At 53.3% G+C, this 17793-nt stretch overlaps 1 protein-coding gene across 5 annotated transcripts in view; it reads left to right on the top strand.

Annotated features, from left to right (window-relative positions):
- The window catches only part of MIDEAS (mitotic deacetylase associated SANT domain protein), a 70099-nt gene that overhangs the window by 18568 nt on the left and 33738 nt on the right, over nucleotides 1-17793 (top strand). The window contains exon 1 of one of the 5 annotated variants that reach the window (XM_025442373.3): nucleotides 9207-9739. The exons of the other annotated variants lie outside the window; for them this stretch is intronic. The gene's annotated coding sequence lies outside the window, so the exon portion shown is untranslated. Of the gene's footprint in view, nucleotides 1-9206; nucleotides 9740-17793 lie in introns of those variants that run through there. 5 annotated transcript variants of the gene reach the window in all.

Below are 17793 nucleotides of genomic sequence, written 5' to 3'. Positions count from 1 at the left end.
GAGGTATCTTTCAGAGCCCTCTTGCTAAGGGAAGCTCTGGGGCCATCCTCCTGCCCACAGTCCTAGCCCTCTCTCCCAGCTGACCTCCCTTCTTCTCATCAGGCCAGAAGCCTGGGCTTACCTACTTCCTGGGAGCTGGGCTGGGGTATCTTTATGGTGAGGGAATCCTATTCAAGGGCCCTGACACTACATCATTATTATTTTTATTTAAACCATAACTCATATCAACTTAGAGTTAACATTACACCTTAGCAATTTATGCTGTTCAGGATGCTCTTCTCATTGCTAACATTCCTGTGGATGTTTTAACATAGTTTGTAAGTCCACCTTTATTATTTCTTTGTGCTGATTTTGTCATATAGCATGATTTCATCAAATGTTTTCATCAGATTGTTTCCATTTGCTGATCCCTTTCATGTTTCATTCTGTTACCATATCATACCATCATCTGAATGGATTTCAATTTTGGGGGTCTATATATAGGTGTTATGAGCATCTTTTGTAAAAACTCCTTTGCGATGGCATTTTTGATTATTTTCATGGAATCTGGTCTCCTAACCATAATTACCTAATCAAGGTCTTCAATTGTTGCAACACAGTGTGCCAAATCACATTCTAGAAAGGTTTAAACAGCTTATAGTGCCACAACAATGTCTGTTGAAATGGCCTTGCCATCAGCAGCTTTTTTTTTTTTTTTTTAAGATTTTATTTATTTGAGAGAGAGCACCAGTGGAGGGGAGGGGAGAGCAGAGGGAAAGGAAGAAGCCCGGATCCCTGGGTGGCTCAGCGGTTTAGCACCTGCCTTTGGTCCAGGGCGTGACTCCGGAATCCTGGGATCCCTGCATGGAACCTGCTTCTCCCTCTGCCTGTGTCTCTGCCTCTCTCTATGTGTCTCTCGTGAATAAATAAATAAAACCTTTAAAAAAAAAAAGGAAAAAGCAGACTCCCTGGGGGTGAGGGTCTATCCCAGGACCCTGAGATGGTGACGTGAGCCCCAGGTAGTTGCTTAACTGAGCCACCCAGGCGCCCCAGCATCTTTCTTGTTTAATTAATTTATTTATTTGCATGTGGACTCTAGGCCATAATGAGTCCCTAATGGTGCTCTGATTTGCATATCTTAAGTTGCTGCTGAGACTGTACATTCTTCCTCCTGATGATTTTCTGTTTGTGTTTCATCATGTGTCAAACTATGTTCGGCTTCTGTGACTGTAGAGCCTCCCCACTTCCATCTGTCTTCTTAAACCACTTTCCTATTGGGACACACAGAGTCCTGCCTTCCTCACTCCCTCCTGGGTGGGGCCCCTCCCCTGGCTTGGGCTAACCCATCTCCCCACATGCTTGGCTCACTCCCTCACTGGCTGGGACTGGTGCTCTGGGTGTGGAGGGAGGGGAAGGGAAGGAGAGGGACAGACACTGGGGTCCTGGTGATGGAAGCCAAAGGGGAGGCGGGTGTGAGGCAGGGGCTTCCTTAAGTGGTTCCAAAATAGGCTCATAAAGTGACCTCCTTGTGGGAGCTGCTGGGAGGCTTCTGGGAGGAGCCAGGTAGGATGTTAGGGCTGGAGAGGGCTTTGGACTTCATTTGGTTTAAGGGTCATTCATTCAAAGGCCCATGGGGAACAGGGGCATTCTCAGTAAGAGAGGTTGGCTGGGTGTAAGAAAATATCACAAGTGAGATGATAAGTGGCCAAGGGAGCAATGAAAAATTGGGGTGTGGAAGCCGCACCACAGTGGTGCTCCTAAGGTGGTGCTATTCTCTCTAATGCTAGTCCCCTCCTGTAGCTACTCTGCTTCACCTCCAAGAAGGAGGGCTTGATGTGGCCAATATTCCAATGTTTTTCTTTTTTTTCCCAGTGTTTTTCATGACAAACCAGAAATCCTGACTTTTATTTTTACTATTTTTATTTTTTATATTTATTTATTTATTTATTTATTTATTTATTTAATTTTTAAAAGATTTTATTTATTTATTATTGAGAGACACAGAGAGGAGAGAGAGAGAGAGAGAGAGAGAGAGAGAGAGAGAGGGAGAAGCAGGCTCCATGCAGGGAGCCTGACGTGGGAGTCAATCCCAGGTCTCCAGGATCAGGCCCTGAGCTGAAGGCAGCACCTGGCTGGTGCTGCTGAGCCACCTGGGCTGCCCTATTTTTTATTTTTTAAAAAAAGATTTATTTATTTGAAGGAGGTGTGGAGGGGTGAGGGGGAGAGTCCCAAGCAAACTCTGTGCTGAGCACAAAGCCTGCCATGGGGCTTGATCTCAACGATCCTGAGATCATGACCCCAAGATCATGGCCTATGCCAAAACCAAGAGTGGGACACTTAACCACCTGTGCCACTTAGGTGCCCCTGGAAATCCTGATTTTTAGTTTCAATCTCCTGATTAAAAAAAATGTGGATAGGAAATTTAATTCACTTCAAATCAAACACATACTATGGGTCAAATAAAATATACCTGGGGAGTGAGAATGGATTTTGATGCTCCAGTCTGTGACTCCTCATTATTCAGCTTCCTTACTGGGAAGACACAAGCCCAAGGAGATGTCCTCATATAGCAGAGAGAAGGACTCTGAAAGGCCAGTGATTGAATTCCAATCTGTGTGACTTTGGAAGAGGTGTTTAAGCTTTCTGAACCTCAGCTTCCTTATCTGTATAATAGGGATCATTAGAGGGCTTCCTCTCAGGGTGCTGAGTGGACCCAGTGGGCTTATATCTCATCAAGTATTTAGTTAGACCTTCAATGAATGTGTTGATAAGTCCTGCATGGGATCATCCAGAAGACTAGAGGAAGAACTGGGCTTAAAACTTTGCTCTCCTGACTCCCAGTATAAAGAGCTTGTTCCATATCACAACAAGGCTGCCTGCTTCCGTGGGAGTTTCTGGAAGCGTCTGGAACAGGGGTCCTTCTGATCTCTGGGAAATTGCAAGTCACTTTATGAAAGCTTGATTGCCTAACAGCTACTGAGCTCAGGCAATGGAGTCTCTCAGCTCTGTGGACTTTGCCTTGCAGGATATTGATCCTCAGTAGTGGTTGTGGTGGTAGGAGTAATAGTAGTAGTAGTAGTGGTAATAGTGGTAGCAATAGTAGTACTGAACTTAAGAAGCCAGTAATTATAAGATGCACCATTATTTTATGTACAACTAAGAAAGGAAATGCTGCTGATTAAACCATGACATGCTATATTGATTGTAAGATCCATCTTGACTTCGGAGATGTTAAATGTGCATTTGAAATGGAAGGAATAGGGACGCCTGGGTGGCTCAGCGGTTTAGTACCTGCCTTCAGCCCAGGGCGTGGTCCTGGTAGTACCTTAATCAAGTCCTGCATCAGGCTCCCTGTACAGAGCCTGCTTCTCCCTCTGCCTGTGTCTCTGCCTTTCTCTCTGTGTGTGTCTCTCATGAATAAATAAATAAAATCTTTTAAAAAATGAAATGGAAGAGATAGTAATGAAAGTAGTGATAATAATAATGTTACATTTTATTGTTTACCTCAAATTTTCACATATATGGTTTTATTTGTGCATTTACCAACAAGCATTACTGAGCACCCACCATGTATAGGCACCAGGTGATCTGATCCTAATAGGGAGCTAGCTCAATAAGCAGAACAATGTATCAGGATGGAGGAAAGATGAACCAAGGGGATGCCTCTAGAGTTCCTTAGGAGCAGAGACAGAGGCAGTTAGGGGTGCTTGGGATTGATTTAGGAAGTGCTCTCAGGAGTAAGGGATGAAGGAAGCAGGCTAGGGCTGGGGAGGAAGCTATGCAAAAGAAGGGTGTGCTGCAGCTAGAACTAGCTAGCTTCAGCCAGACTCCCACTAGGGTCCGAGAAGTATGAATTGCACCATTACAGAGTTGGTCCCATCTTTAGATGAGGGGGCTGAACTTTTGGAATCATCCCCTACCCCATCCCCTAATCAATCATTGGCTGCAGTGCTCTCTGCCAGGAAAAGCTCCTTTTGAAAAGGGGGCAGCTAGGAGCCGTTAGCAGCCAACACAGTAGCTGGGAGATGGTGCACCAGTCTGATAAAGAAGATCCAAGAGGGCTCCAGCAGTATATACTCCAGTGGCCTTTCTCTGCTTGGAGTGGTCAAGGAAGGCTTCCCAGAAGAGTTGCCATTGAGCTCAAGTCTGATGGGAGACTAGGGGTGTGGATGAAGGTGGGGGGAGGAGGAGCATGTGTAAGCAATTAGGCATCATCTTGAGGAACTTCAGGTTGTTTGGCTGTGTGGCCCTGGGGCCAGGAAGTAGGACAGAACCGGATCATGCCTGAAGTGTACACACCTAACAGTTTGGCTAACGGGCTCAGCTTTTTGCAGTAGAATGCTGGGAACTATCAGAAAGGGATGTGATCACTCTGATGGCAGTGAGGATGGTAAATGTACAAGACTAGAAGCAAGGGGATCAATCAGGAGATGAGAAAAAATGATAGCCAACACTTATGAAAGACTTAATGTGTGACAGGTACTGTTAAGCTCTTGTCTCCATTTTGCAGACAAGAAAACCCAGTGGTTAAGTAACTTGCTCAAGGTCATCAAGCTAGTATGAGCCAAGATTTGGATTTAGCTCTCAGCTCATAACCTGTACACTCTCATGAACACGAATTTGGGATGCTAGTCCATGACCTATCAGCATTTGTTTTCATTTTAAAATAATGTTCTAAACCATGCCCCATTGCACACACTGGATCTTGTGGGTCTTGTTCCTCCTGGCCCACTGCCACGGGGTAGGGAAGCTGAGCTCCAGAGAACAGCCAGCGATGGAGTCTGTCTGGGGCTGGTTCCGCAGGGGGCATGGAACCGTGCTGAAAGGACGCCTTTGGGAAGCTGGCAGCCTGGGCTCTGCGAAGAAAGGGTGCTTCTGTCCCCGTGGCCCTGCTGGCCCACCCTCCTCCTGGCAGCCACACCTGTTTTGTCCTCCCTACACCCAGCCAGACGTCGCTCCCAGAGTGACAGCAGCAACTGGGGATATCTGCAGAAGCTCCCTCTTGGGCCTGACAAAGGCACTAAGAACCCACCCCAGGCCTGTGAGAGAGAGGTGATAGGGGCTGGGGGGGGTGGCGGGGGGGAGGATGCAGACAGCTGTAGGCTGGTGTGGCAGGCCCCAGAACAGGTGAACTAAATATGAATGGAGGAGGAGGGTCTCCTGGGTTTTCAAGGGTAAAGGAGAAGACAGTGCAGGGACTTCTTGGCACAGGGTGACTTACCTTAATAGCTGGGGTGGTTTTGAGCTCCCTGCCTCCTCAGAAAGGACATGACAGGGCACCTGGGGGGCTCAGTGGTTGAGTGTCTGCCTTTGGCTCAGGGTGTGATCCCAGGGTCCTGGGATCGAGTCCTGCATCGGGCTCCTCGCAGGGAGCCTGTTTCTCCCTCTGCCTGTGTCTCTGCCTCTCTCGTGTGTCTGTCATGAATAGATAAATAAAATCTTTGAAAAGAAAAAAAAAGGACATGACAAAAAGTGTGAGGAGGGACACCTGGGTGGCTCAGTTGGTTGAGTGCCTGCCTTCAGCTCAGGTCATGATCCCTGGGTCCTGGGGTCAAGTCCTACCTTAGGCTCCTTGCTCAGCAGGGAGCCTGCTTCTCCCTCTGCCTGCCATTCTCCCTGCTTGTGTGCTTTCTCTCTCTCTCTCTCTCTCTCTCTCTCTGACAAATTTAAAAAAAGAAAGAAAAGTGGTGGGAAGGCATGGCCACCAAAAGAGTGTCCCTACTCAGGCTGGTGGGTGGCACTGTGGAAGTAGTTCAGTGGAAAGGACACAACGAGAGACTGGGAGAGGAGCCTTGGAGGGACACCCAGATGGGGCTCTGTGTCAGGGTTGGAAGAGTTTGGGCGAGCCCAGCACAAGGGTCACCCTGAGATGGATGGAGAAGGACGTGGGGGTCTCTGGGGGGGTGGGGGGGAACTTGCCTGGACTAGGTTCTTGAAAGGAAGAGGCTAGTTTTAGTAGAAGTGGATATAGGCTAAAACAGTAAAAATAAGAACAGTTGTAACCTCTTAAGTGCATATAGTACAATACGGTCATAAAGCAGTTTTTTGCACTCTATCCTGGTTCGCTGTTTTTTCCACAGCTTCCCTTTCTTCTGTTGAAACTAGAGGTCATTCATGAGGCCTTAGTGACAAGGGAAAAGATACCAGGGATGCAAGAAACCCAGCACTGTCCATTTGTGAGCTCCCCAACTGTGTCTGTTCCTCTCAATTCCTCATCTTCCAGCAAAGGTTGCTTCTTCACTTAAACACACTCTGTGTGCTGGCCTCCCGTGGAAAGATCCTGACAGAGAAGGGACAATGGAAAAAGACAGGAATGCAGGCATGGGGCTTGGGGCTTGGGAAGAAGAAAACCCCTGTTTAAATAGTGACTAAGGCAGCAGAGAATTAATGGAGGTGGGTGGCTGGGTAAGGAGGACCCGGTTGCTTGGAAGCTTTTTTCCCTCCCCTCTTAAGAACACCTTTAATTGGAATCTAATTCACATACCGCAAAATTCGCCATGGGAAGCTTTTTAATGGTCTTAGGTTGTCATAGAGGTGGACATTGCTGATGGCAGTGACAGGTCACTCTGAGCCAAGTCCAGAGAGCTGATGGAGTCCCAGGAAGCCTCTCTAAGGCCCATTTTTTGCCCTCATTGGGACCCAGAGTTTGGAAGCCTGTCAAAGGTGCTTTACTTCCTGGAGTGTTTCTCAGCAGAACCAGAGCTCTGTGCTCTTTTCTTCCCTGCAGTTTGTAAAGGTCGATGGTGGAGAAAAGCCTGCTCTATGGTGAAGGTCCCTGGAACACCTACTACCTTTCTTTCTTTCCTTTTCTTTCTCTTTCTTCTTCTCCAAAGGATACCCTTCTTGGCTGCCCCAGAGACTAGACCTTCTAAAACCAAAACTTTCACTTCACATGTCAGTGATTCTGCACTGTCATATCTGCAGCAAAACTGACCTCCCCGGCTTTCTCGGAAGAGCTGCAGCTGTTTGCGCACATCCCTGCCTGCCTATGGGAGGCAGACTTCTCCTACCAGGGGGGCCCTTCGACACAGTCTTGAGCCCTCCTCCCCTGCACGAACACACATGTGCCCCTTTCCCTCCTCTCTTCTTTCTGAAATGGCCTGAGTTTGGAAGTTTAGTTGGGGTGAAGGGACATGCTGTTCTGTTCCAAGATGAGCAGGACTCCTCTAGTGTCTTCTGTTTCTCATGCACCCCGCCACCTTCCCCTACTTCTGCTGCTGCTTCCTGGGCCAGGCTCAGCAGCCCGTGTGGCAGCGTGGGACAGGGAGGAAGTCCTGGCGGGGCTGAGGCTGAGTGAGGAGTGCCCTTTGGAGTGGCTCCCGCTTGTTCCCTGGAGGTTGGGCCCTGGCTCCATGGTGGCAGGCTCTTCTAGGAATGTGCTCCCCAGCTGGGTTTTCTGGTTGGTTGGGAACATCCTTGGGCTGGTCTGCACTGGCTCTCAGGGGCCCGCTCCAGGTTGGCTTGTGGCCAGATTTGGGGGTTAGGCCCTAGAGAAGGCCAGGATGACCAGCGGCCTCCAGAGGAAACCAGGCAGCAGTGGGCACTAGACACCAAGTGGCTTTGCTTCTGCTTCCCTCACTTGGATGAGATGTCAGTGGGAATGAAGAAATCAGACAAGCAGGAGAAAAAAAAGCCAAAAAGCCTTTACACTGAACCTCTGCCAGGAGTCCTGAGAATCTAGGCTCTACTTGGGGGCTGGGCCTGCATGCCTGAGCGCCTCAGTCCCTCAGTGGCTCACTGTCTTCCTCTGGGGGAGATGGGAAGAGGAACAGAGAGGTGACAAACGATGGCTTACCCCATGATCTTGCACAAGTCACTTAACCTATCTGAACCTCAGTGTGCTCATCCATAAAATGAGAGGGATAAAACTCACACACATAGGGGTTGTTAAGTAGGCTGTGTGTGGGGACGTGCTTTGAGAATTGTCAGGAAAAATACTGTCATAGCAGATGCTAAATCCTAGAGCCTGGGCTTTTCTTTGTTGGAGGTGGTTTCCCTGGCTCCTCCATTCACTTTTTACAACCACAGAATCATGGATTTTAAACTGGAAGGGATTTTAAGAGGTCATCCGGTCCAGTCCCCTGGCATAATTATCTTTATTTTGAAGATAAGATTGTTTTAAGTTGTCATTATTTTGACATATCTATTCTACTGTGGTACAAACAAGCCCTCTTCCTCCTGGGTGAAGTGTGAGCGCCAGGTGCACACAGGTGCTCCAGCCAGCAAAGGGCTGGAATAGGACCAGACAGTGGTGCTCCTTTGGAGCAAGGGTGGGTCTGTCATCAGCTCCCCAGGGGCAAAGGCCCTTACCCTGCAGGCTCAGAGGGTCTGTGAGAAACCAATTCCACTGCCTCTCCCCTTCTCCCTGAGAAAGCAAAAAAATGCACTTGCTTCTCAGGACTGGCCACAGGGACACAGTGTATTTTTCAGTGTTTTTTCCTTCAAAGGCAAACCTGCTTCTGGCCCATCTTTTTGGGAAAAACAAAAACCAAAAACAAATGGAAAGAACCCCCCCTGGACTTTCTCCTGGCCCTGGAGCTTCCTTGAGTGTGGGAGCCACCAAGAGCTGCCTGAGCAGCTAAAATCTTCCCACCAGCCAGGCAAGGAAGCATGGGGTGGGGGTGGGGGTTAGTAGGGAAGGTAGGGGAAACGTGGGCATGCAGTGAAAAGCTGCCCTAACTCTGCCCTGCGTTGCTAGAATTAAACCCAGGAGCTTTTCATCACCTAAGTAACTGGGCCTTTTATAAGGGCTGGGACGTTTCTCAACAACCTTTTACACCACTAGGATGCTGGTGAGCCAAAAGTGAAACTTGGGGAAACTTAATAAGGTGCCTTAGAGAGGACTGTGCATGATTTACCGTATCCAAAACCAAGAGTTTTCTTTGTGGAAGAAAGCGACTTGTGTCCTCCCCAACATCACATACACACTTTCCTGGCAGGCCCGATGGGTTTCCAAGCATTTCGTCACCGTCTCCTTATGACCTTGGTGTGAAAGGAACGAGCCGCGTGGCCTGTTGGTTCCAGCAAAGCCATCGGGGGGTGCCGGCCTGGGCTGAGGGAGGAGGGCGACCCACTCGGCAGTGGAGGTGAGGTCTGCTGGAAATCCCCAGCCCGAACAGCCGCCTGAGGTTTAAAGACGCCTTCTCCGGCCTTATTTGGTCGCAGGAAGTGGGCGGCGCCAGGCCTGCTGGCTGCGAGGCCGACCCGAGACAGTTGTGCTGATGAAGTGGTGGAGCTGGTTCCTGCTCGCCGCCGTGCCGCGCGCGCCGGCCGGCCGCTGGGCGCTCCGCGCTCCCAGCCGGGAGTTGTGCAATCCTTTGTAGCACGCCAGAGAGTCCTCCTCCTTCGCTGTTGCCTCTCGCCCTCTCTCTCTCTCTCTCTCTTTTTTTTTCAAGCTGTGAGCTCAACCGATGAGTCAGAGCAGTGCAATCCTGACACTGCATCGCAGGACTGGGGGTGACACGGAGGGAGGGAGAGCGATCGCGAGGCAGACACCGCGGGCGCGGGGTGCGCCGAGGCTCCTGCGCCGCAAGCGAGGGGTGACAGCCCGTGCGTCCCGCCCGGGCCCTGCCAGCAAACTTCCCAGCCTTGGGAGGCGCGGGCTGGCGGAAGCCCTGCGAGCGCCGCGGGGAGGCGGAGGCGCCTGTTTGTTTTTAAAATCCGGGAGTGCGTGCAGGCGGCCGGAGCCTGGGAGAGGACCGAAGGCGGCGGCCCGCGGCGGAAGGGGGACAGCCGATGCTGGAGCTCGGGCAGGAGACGGGTAAGTGGGGTGCCCGGCCGGCGGCCGAGGCCTGCACGCGGCGGCGGCCCAGGGACCCCGGGCTGCGCGGCGGCGGCGGCGGCGGCGGCGGGGCGCGCGAGCTGTAGCCCTGCAGGCGCGGCCGGGGGCGGGGGCGCGGGGCCGCGGGGGGCGCGGCGCGGCAACTTCTGCGGCCTGGGCGGCCGGGGCGGGCTGTGCGTGTGTACGTGCGTCCGCCGCTCCGCAGCCCGCAGCCCGCAGCCCGCAGCCCGCGCCCCGCGCCCCGCGGCCCGCACCCCAGCCCGCAGCTGCGTGCGCCGCGCCAGCCCGCCGTGTTTGTGCAGCTACGCAGCTCGCGCGCGGCCCCCGCCCACCCGGGCGCGGCCCCGGCCCCGGCCCCGGCCCCGGCAGGAAAACCCTTCCGAGCCGCCCGGGCCCCGCCGCGCGGGCGGCGATGGCGACGGCTCGGGAACGCGGCTGCTCCTCGGCTGGAGAGAAACGTGGTGTCCGCGGGGACCGGCGTGCGTGACCGAGCCCGGGCCCCGGAGGCGTCGGGAGGGGCTCGAGCGAGCCGCGGGAACTTGGCGCCGAAGCCCCTTCCCTTGGCCCTGCCAGTGTGCACGACAAAGTGGACGCGGAAACCGTGCCCGCGCCGGGGGTTTGGGGGACCGACGTGCAGAGGCGGCGGGGAGCTGGGGCAAGTGCAGCAGAGGCCTAAGCCGGAGCACCGGGGGCGGGCGGGCCGGCCTCACCCCGCGCCCCTCGGCGCTGCCGGCGCACCTCAGACCTGTCATCCTCCTCGCCCGCCCCCGCACGCCCTCGCCCGCCCTCGCCGCTGCGGCCTGCCGAGCTCTCCGCGCCTCACCGTGTGCTGTGTTTGAGGAGTGCCCTCCGGAACTCGGGGGCCCGGGTTTTGTCTGGACCCTGCACATGGCCGGCTTGGTGGAGGTAGTCAACCCCCCCCTTCCTCCCAGCTCACGCTTACAAGAGCGTGTGCGCCAGGTTGCCCTCCTGGAGGGCCCCCGCCCAAGCCTCTGGATAAGGGCCTGGTGCCGCCCTGCGATTTCCAAGCCTCAGCCCCAAGGAGGGCAGACCTGGAGGAGGTACCTGCCACTCAAAGTGGACGCCACTGGGCATTCCAGCCCAGCCTCCAGAGCGAGCTGCTGGAAAGATGAAAGGGGAAGTTTCTCGCCCCATTTAAAACTTTGTTGGTCACAACTTTTGTGGCTACTTCCTGCTTCCACCATTCCACATCGGAGCCATGTGCCAGCCTGTGTGGAGCCTGGCTCCGGGGCCGGCGAGATGGGAGGAGGAGAGCTGGCTGGCCGTGGCTGACTATGGAGGCCGCCGTGGCACGTGTGTGCAGGGGATCCCTGTTGGCAGTTGTGGCTAGGGGGGGAGGGGTGGTCTGGCCTGCTCCAGCAGGGGGAGCCTGGCCTGGTGGCGGCCTGGAGGTCTGGCCTCTCCTGGTCCCTGCACCTTCAGGATTGGGACTGGAGGCCTGGTTGAGGAGAGAAAACCACCTGTCCTGCTCCACAACCTCGCAGGGATGGTGTGGCGCATGATCAGAGAACTGCACCCTTTCCACAGGCAGTTAGGTGGCTTCGGGATAAAGGGGAAAAGGAGAAACCTTCCCAGGTCGAGAATTTATGGGTCCTCTTGTTCCTGCTGCTCTGGACAGTGAATAATAGTGGTGTAAACATTATGATAAACCATCTCATTGCATGGTCCTGGCCCAGTCTCCATTCTAATTGGATTGGCCTCTGGCTGGTTACTCTGGTCTGAGTAACTCCTGGGGGACAAGGGGGTGAACAACCTAGAGGGTGCGCCCCCCCCTCCCCCCCCCGCCCGTACAGCTTGCTCTGGAACGGTCTGCCCACTGCCCGTGTGGCTTTTCCCAGTGCCAGGCAGGACCCTCCCCTCACCCTAGAAAAGGGTGCCCTGGAATGCCCATGGGGACGAGAGTTCAGCCTTTAAATGTGGGATTTAAAAATAACCCAATTGTTTAGCCCTATGGGCTGCTGCTTTTAATAAATGGAGAAACAAAGATAAAAGGCAATATGCAGTTATAGATTCAGTTAAGGGCCGCCCGTGGCTGCAGAACCCAGGGAAGGACTGCCCTGTGGAGGCAGGAGAAGGATGGAGGGGGTGCACCTGGTGCAGAGTGTCTTAGAACAGGAACGGGCCAGTCTGCGAATCTGGCCTGCAGCCGGGTCTCCCAGAAGGATACTTTGCTCATGGAGGAGTGGGGATGGCCACAAGTAGCTGGAAGATTTCTACTGATCCTTTTAGGCCTGTTTTAAATGACACTTCTTTTGAGCCGCCACAGCCTTCTGAACACTCATTTCCGCCTTATGTAGTCATTTGTGTACATATCGTACCGCGGTGCTCAAAACATAAACTCAGAGATAGAGTCTCTGTATCTCCTTTGCACAGCTGCAATGAGGATTCTGTGTGTGAAACGCTGAAAGGACATTTCAGGATTACTATAAACGTCTGCTCCAGTGTGTGTTCTGTATTGTTCTCACAATGCCCGGCTTTAGTAGGTGTTAAGTATATGTATCTTTCATTCATTTGTATATGTTCATTGAACAAATGAATGCAAGATCTCCATCCAGAAAACGTGTGCTTGTATGTCATGGGCTCACTGAGTCCCGCTGCTGGGATTCATACTGTACCATCGATTTTTGAAAGGGTCAGTCCGTGAGTGATTGTGGTGCCGGCGAACCCAGTGTCTTGGCCCTGCACTACAGCTGGCCTTCTGGAGAGCTGGAGAGTGTGTCTGGTCATTCTGGCCCCAGAAGGACCTTGGGATGAAAGAGTATGAAACCTCCTGCCCAGGAATCTGCTACCTGGGCATTTCCTTTGGCCAGGAGGCCAAACTGGCATCTTTTCTGTGTGTGTGTACGTGTGTGTGTGTGTGTGTGTGTGTGTGTGTGTGTACGCATGCACGTATCAGTATAGAAGCAGTCTGGGGGCTCCATTCCTCCCTGACTCACCGCAGGCTGCAGGAAATGCAGCCCATGATTGCAGTCCGATGGAGGAGTTGCTCCTACACAGTGGAGCACTGACTCTGTGGGGCTGAACTAAATAAACTGCACGCAGGGCTGGAGCTAGGTGGAGTGTGCTGAAATCCCCAGGTCTTACTTACTTAAGGGATCTGCATTTGCATTTGGAGCAACATTCAGGATACCCTGAGACTGTGAGCTCATTTTATGAATCAGAAGCATTACAGCATAACTTCAGTGTTGGAAACTGCTCTTTGGAATCCAGATTGCCCTCCCTCCACCCCAGCACACTCACACTTACAGGGTCTCTCAGCCACACACTTGGGAATGATAACAGTTAGTAGGGCATCAGTTCAGATTCCATAGCCACCAAGCAAAATTTGTCCACACCCACTTCCACCCCCACTCTCAGATCTCCATTCCTGGTTGGTGTGGTGGACAGTGACCCAGGCAGTGACTATGAAGGAAGCCCAGTAGGTGCCCAGGAACCAGGACCAGGCAGACCTGGGTTCCTACTCCACTTCTCTATTCCCTGTGTGGCTTTGGTCATTGCTTAACTTCCTGAGCCTCAGTTTCCTCACCTGTAAAATGAGGATGATGATAGTACTTCATAGAGTTGCAGCGCAGGTTAAACATGATCATGCATGCAGGATGACTGGCACATAGTAGGTACCCAGCAGCTGGTGGCTGTCATTTCACTGGTCCCTCACAAGTTCAGCTGTTTGCCTTTTGCTCCTCCCAGGAAAGAGGAAATCTAGCGTGTCCTGCTGGTGGTAGGAGGGGGCTCCTCCAGGGCACCGGGGGGCTTGTGTAAATGAAGTTCATTTTATAACTCCCTAGGCCCCGGGTACAGCGGGGTGATCCTCGCCCACCCAGACAGCCCAGATCTTGGTGGCTGTGTGTTTTTGCAAGGGATTCTGTCCCTGCAGCCCAGAGTTAAGGGCTCAACTTCCCAGAGATCAGATTGTGTCTCTGGAACCTACCCGCCCAGGCCTCAGGCTGAACTGCTCACGTGGGTGGGCGGAAGACTGCTTTCTCAGCCGAGGAAAAAGTCCCCTTGTCTTTGCTTCACCTGCAGCCTCCCAGTGTGACCTCACTGGAGGTTTGGGTGGAGCTCAGGGTGGGAGTTGTCTCTGAAGAGTACTTTGGCTCTTTCACCAATTGAAATAGGGGTGGAGTGGGGTAGGGGGTGGGGGAGACACCAAGATATTATATAAGAGGAAAGTTGCCACATGTCAAAAAAAGAGCTGGGTTTTGCTGGAGTGGGGGGGGATCTCCCTGAGGGACATGATTACCAGCTGTGGTTTGGGAGGTGGGGGGGAGGGGGCTGACTGGGGACGAGAGAGGCCAGGGTCCCGAGGCTTCCCTGGCAGCCCTTCTTGCTCTTGCTCTTCCTGGATCATAGCCAGGTGCTGTGGCCAGCTGGGGAAGGTGCTCCGTCTTCCCTCTGCCTTTCTCTCCAGCCGCAGGGAGCTTGTGGGTTATTTTTTCCAGGCAGTGCTTCTTCCTCCAGGAGTCTCAGGAAGGGGGGCAGGGGAGCAGCCAGGGCAAGATCTGACCAGGCCAGAGCTGGGACAGGGGGAAGTTTACCAGGCTTGCAGCCAGAAGGGGGTTCCCTGTGAGGCTGCCCAACTTCTCTGGGGAAATGGGGTCCAGAGAGGAAGAAAAACAGGGATTTCGATTCCCAGCTTTTTCCCTGCAGTTGGACAGACAGAGGCCCATCAGCGTGCTGTTGCCAGAATTTGTCAGTTCCTTGAGGGGGAGGGCCCCAGAGCTCAGAAAGGAGCTCAGGAAAGCTTAAGTGATAACTGACAACTCTTGGGAGTGCATGTAGGCTGGCTTTTTCTCCCCCTTTCTTCTCTTCTCACTCCTCCTCCCCTTCCTCCTTTTCCATGTCCTTCCAGTCCCCCTCCCACCCTCCCAGCTGCTGCCAGCTTCTGGGGCATGTACCTGACTGCTGCTCGGATTCTCCTCCCCCTCTGACGTTGCTTTGTCTGACCTGAGCTGGGTCTGGGTCACAGCCCTGGGCTCCCGGCTCCCCGGTGTCATCCCAGAGCTGGAAGACACTTTGGGCCATCTAATTCCACTCCTTCATTTTCAAATGGGGAAGTGCAGAGACAGTGAGTTCTTTGAGGTTCCCCTACGTGTCCACTTTCCCCTGAGGCTGGTGGCGGGTGGAAAGAGGAGCTGCTCCAGCGTCCTGCCCCTGGTCCCTGTCCCTCCCAATTTGGAAGGTGGGAGGGCTGCTTCAGTGCAGGAAGAGCCTGGAGGAGTCGTCTCTGGCTCCTGGGTGTGGCTCAGTCCCCAGCTGGCTCCATGGTTATTTATTTGTCTGTGCGTGTGTGCGTGCGTGCGTGATTGCCTGCCTGCCTGCGTGTGTGTGAGTGTGTGTGTGAGTTTTGTGGTTGGGAGGCTGGATCTGAGTGAAAGCAGAAGTGCCCATGCTATGTCAACTATGTGACAGGCAGATGGGACCTTATAGGGACAGTTAGGAGAGGAAGAATGGGGGCAGAGGCCTCCTCTGCACAATGGCTGCTGTGCTCTTTCTCTCCCTGCTTCAGTGCTTGCATACTTGAGCATAAACAGCCCTTCCATGTGGCTAGCAGCTGCCTTTCCTTGCTGGCTTTGGGCAGAAGAGATGCCAAAAATAACCAGGCAGGCACTTCCACTTGTGGGACATTCACTGTGGTTGCCTTGAGGCTGGCTTATTCTCTGTGTGCAGGCCTGGGTGCCTTTGGCATCTCTGCTCATACTTCCTTTGGGCACCCCTCTCCTCAGCTTCCCTCAGGTGATAGTATTTTCCCTCTTATTGCCCTTATTTGAGTGAGCCCAGCAGGGTGGAGGCTCCATTATGGGTCTCAAAGCTCTGCCAGGTGTTATCTGGGGACTCTTTGTTTCACCATGCTGCTGCAGGCCCTGCTGGCACAGCAGAGCCCCAGGGAGGCCTGTGCTGGGTGTGCTCCTCCTGGATCCCTAGGCCAGATGCCCTGCGTGCCTGCAGAGCCTGACGCTATTGCTGGGACCACTCATCTCCTTGTCCTGCTCTCATGAGCCGGGCCCTGTGCTCCGCCAGCTGTGGAACTGAGAGAATCAGGCTGTTTGGATCCTCCCAAGGTGTTGAAGACTGATAACGATGCTACTCCTGCCCAGCAGAGAGGAAAGGAAAGCACAGTGAGCCTTTACTTTGTGCCAGGCACCCCACGTATATATTAACCTCATCTAATTCCACGGTAACTATGAGGCAAAGGTACTATGCCTCTTTACTGATAGAAAAATTGAGACCCACAGAGAGGCTGGCGATTGGAGAAGCCGGGATACATTTTGTCAGACCCTAAAGCCCTGGCTCTTTTTACCGTGCAGCGCACACTTCCCTGGGCTATTTTCATGTGCACAGGGAACAATGCTTTGACCCTTGGAATGAAGTGCTGATGGTAGGAATTCAGGCACCTTTAGACCCACTGATTAGGGGAGATATTTTGGGCTGGGAAGGGCGGGGAAGACCCCTCTGAGGCCTCCCTCTCCAAACACTTCACAGGGCAGCCAGAAGCCCAGCCTGAGCCACAAGGACCTCCTGTGAAGGGCAACAGGCACCTGAGGGTCAGCTGGGCCTGTGCTGTGGAGGGGAGGGGTGGGGTGGATGGGGGGAAGGGGGTGTGCCAGAGGGGTCATTTGTGCATGGGAGGAATGGAAAGGTTTGGCTTAGGCCTCAGGGAGGCAAACCTTTCCTTTCTAAGTGTCTCCTTTCCAAACATCCTAGCCTCTGTAGTCAGTCCTGAGATCATTTCTAGGACCATTGGCCTGGGGGTGGGGGGGGGGGGGGCGGGGTGTAGGTAGGATCTTGGATCTCCCTTCCTGGCTGCTGGCTCTGACCCGGGGTGCATCATTCTAGTGGGCTCAGCCCCGCTCTCATAGAACCTGGTTGGTGCGTACTTGGGGCTTGGGCTAGATGCTCTGCTGGTGCCTGGTGCCAAAGGCCTCTGGGTGTATTTCAGGAACAATAAAGAATAAATCAACACAGGAAAAAAGGCCCTGCAGCAGCTGCTCAGAGACTGGAGAAACGCAAGGAATGTGTGAGCATTTGGCAGAGGCCTTGGATCTTGACCCAGGCCTGAGAAAGGGCGTGCCTCCGACTGGATGACTGGGCCAGTGAGGCAGGCGGCACTGTGCCCACCTTGTAGCTTATCCAGGAGGCCTAGGAAGCCATGCCGACATCCCCTCCACTGGCAGCGCGCTTTTGGTGTTTCTTGGTCACTAGCAGGTATTGGGGAACAATATTGTACCCATTCTTGCACCAAACCAGCAGGACACCCTCCTCGCTGCCCATCCCAAGCCACTAGGAAGGTCTTGGTGCCTTCTGGAGCTGACCATACAGGAGACCCTGGGCTGATGCAGACACCATATGCTAGACACCTGTGTTCTACCTCCCTCCCGAGAAAGACATGAGCCAAACACCAAAGACCTGGCATTGACAGGGAGTTCTGGGGGTGAGAACATCCACCTGGGCCCTGACCACACCTCTACCCAAGTAATCAGCTATGTATCCTTGGGTGAGTCACTTCACCTTTTAGGGCTTCAGTTTTATTTGCCATGAAATAGAGATTTGGACCAATGATTTTTGGAGTGGGTGGGCACTGTCTCCCTTAATTAGGATGTGCAATGAATAGCCTTTATTTGGGAATTCAGGTCCTTGAGGGGAAGCCTTTCTGAGAGCCCTATGCAGGAGGTGGATGGCTAGGACTGGGGCTGATGCACAGTGCTTGGGGAGAGGGGCATTGGCCCAGTAGGGACCCAGTCATGGAGCTGACTTGACTCAGACTTTAGGGTACCAGGGGAAGGGACAGGAGCCTGAGCCCCATGGGGATTTAGGGTGGCTGACAAGCAGGGGAGAGTCAAGGCTTTATGTGTAAAGAGCTGTCTGCCAGCTGTGCGTGTGGGGTTGGGGAGTATGGGAGGGGTGTGGCTTCCTCTTGAGGATGTTGGGCCTTCACAGGTGGTCCCCAGTGGTAGTGACCAGTAGCATTTTCAAAGCCACTCACTTCCTAGGCCTCTCTCAGCCACCGTACTTGC

Source organism: Canis lupus, chromosome 8 (assembly GCF_003254725.2).
Source record: "Canis lupus dingo isolate Sandy chromosome 8, ASM325472v2, whole genome shotgun sequence".
NCBI classification, from domain to species: Eukaryota; Metazoa; Chordata; class Mammalia; order Carnivora; family Canidae; genus Canis; species Canis lupus.
Note: the sequence above shows the minus strand (reverse complement) of the source record. Positions and strands in the feature narration are given on the sequence as shown.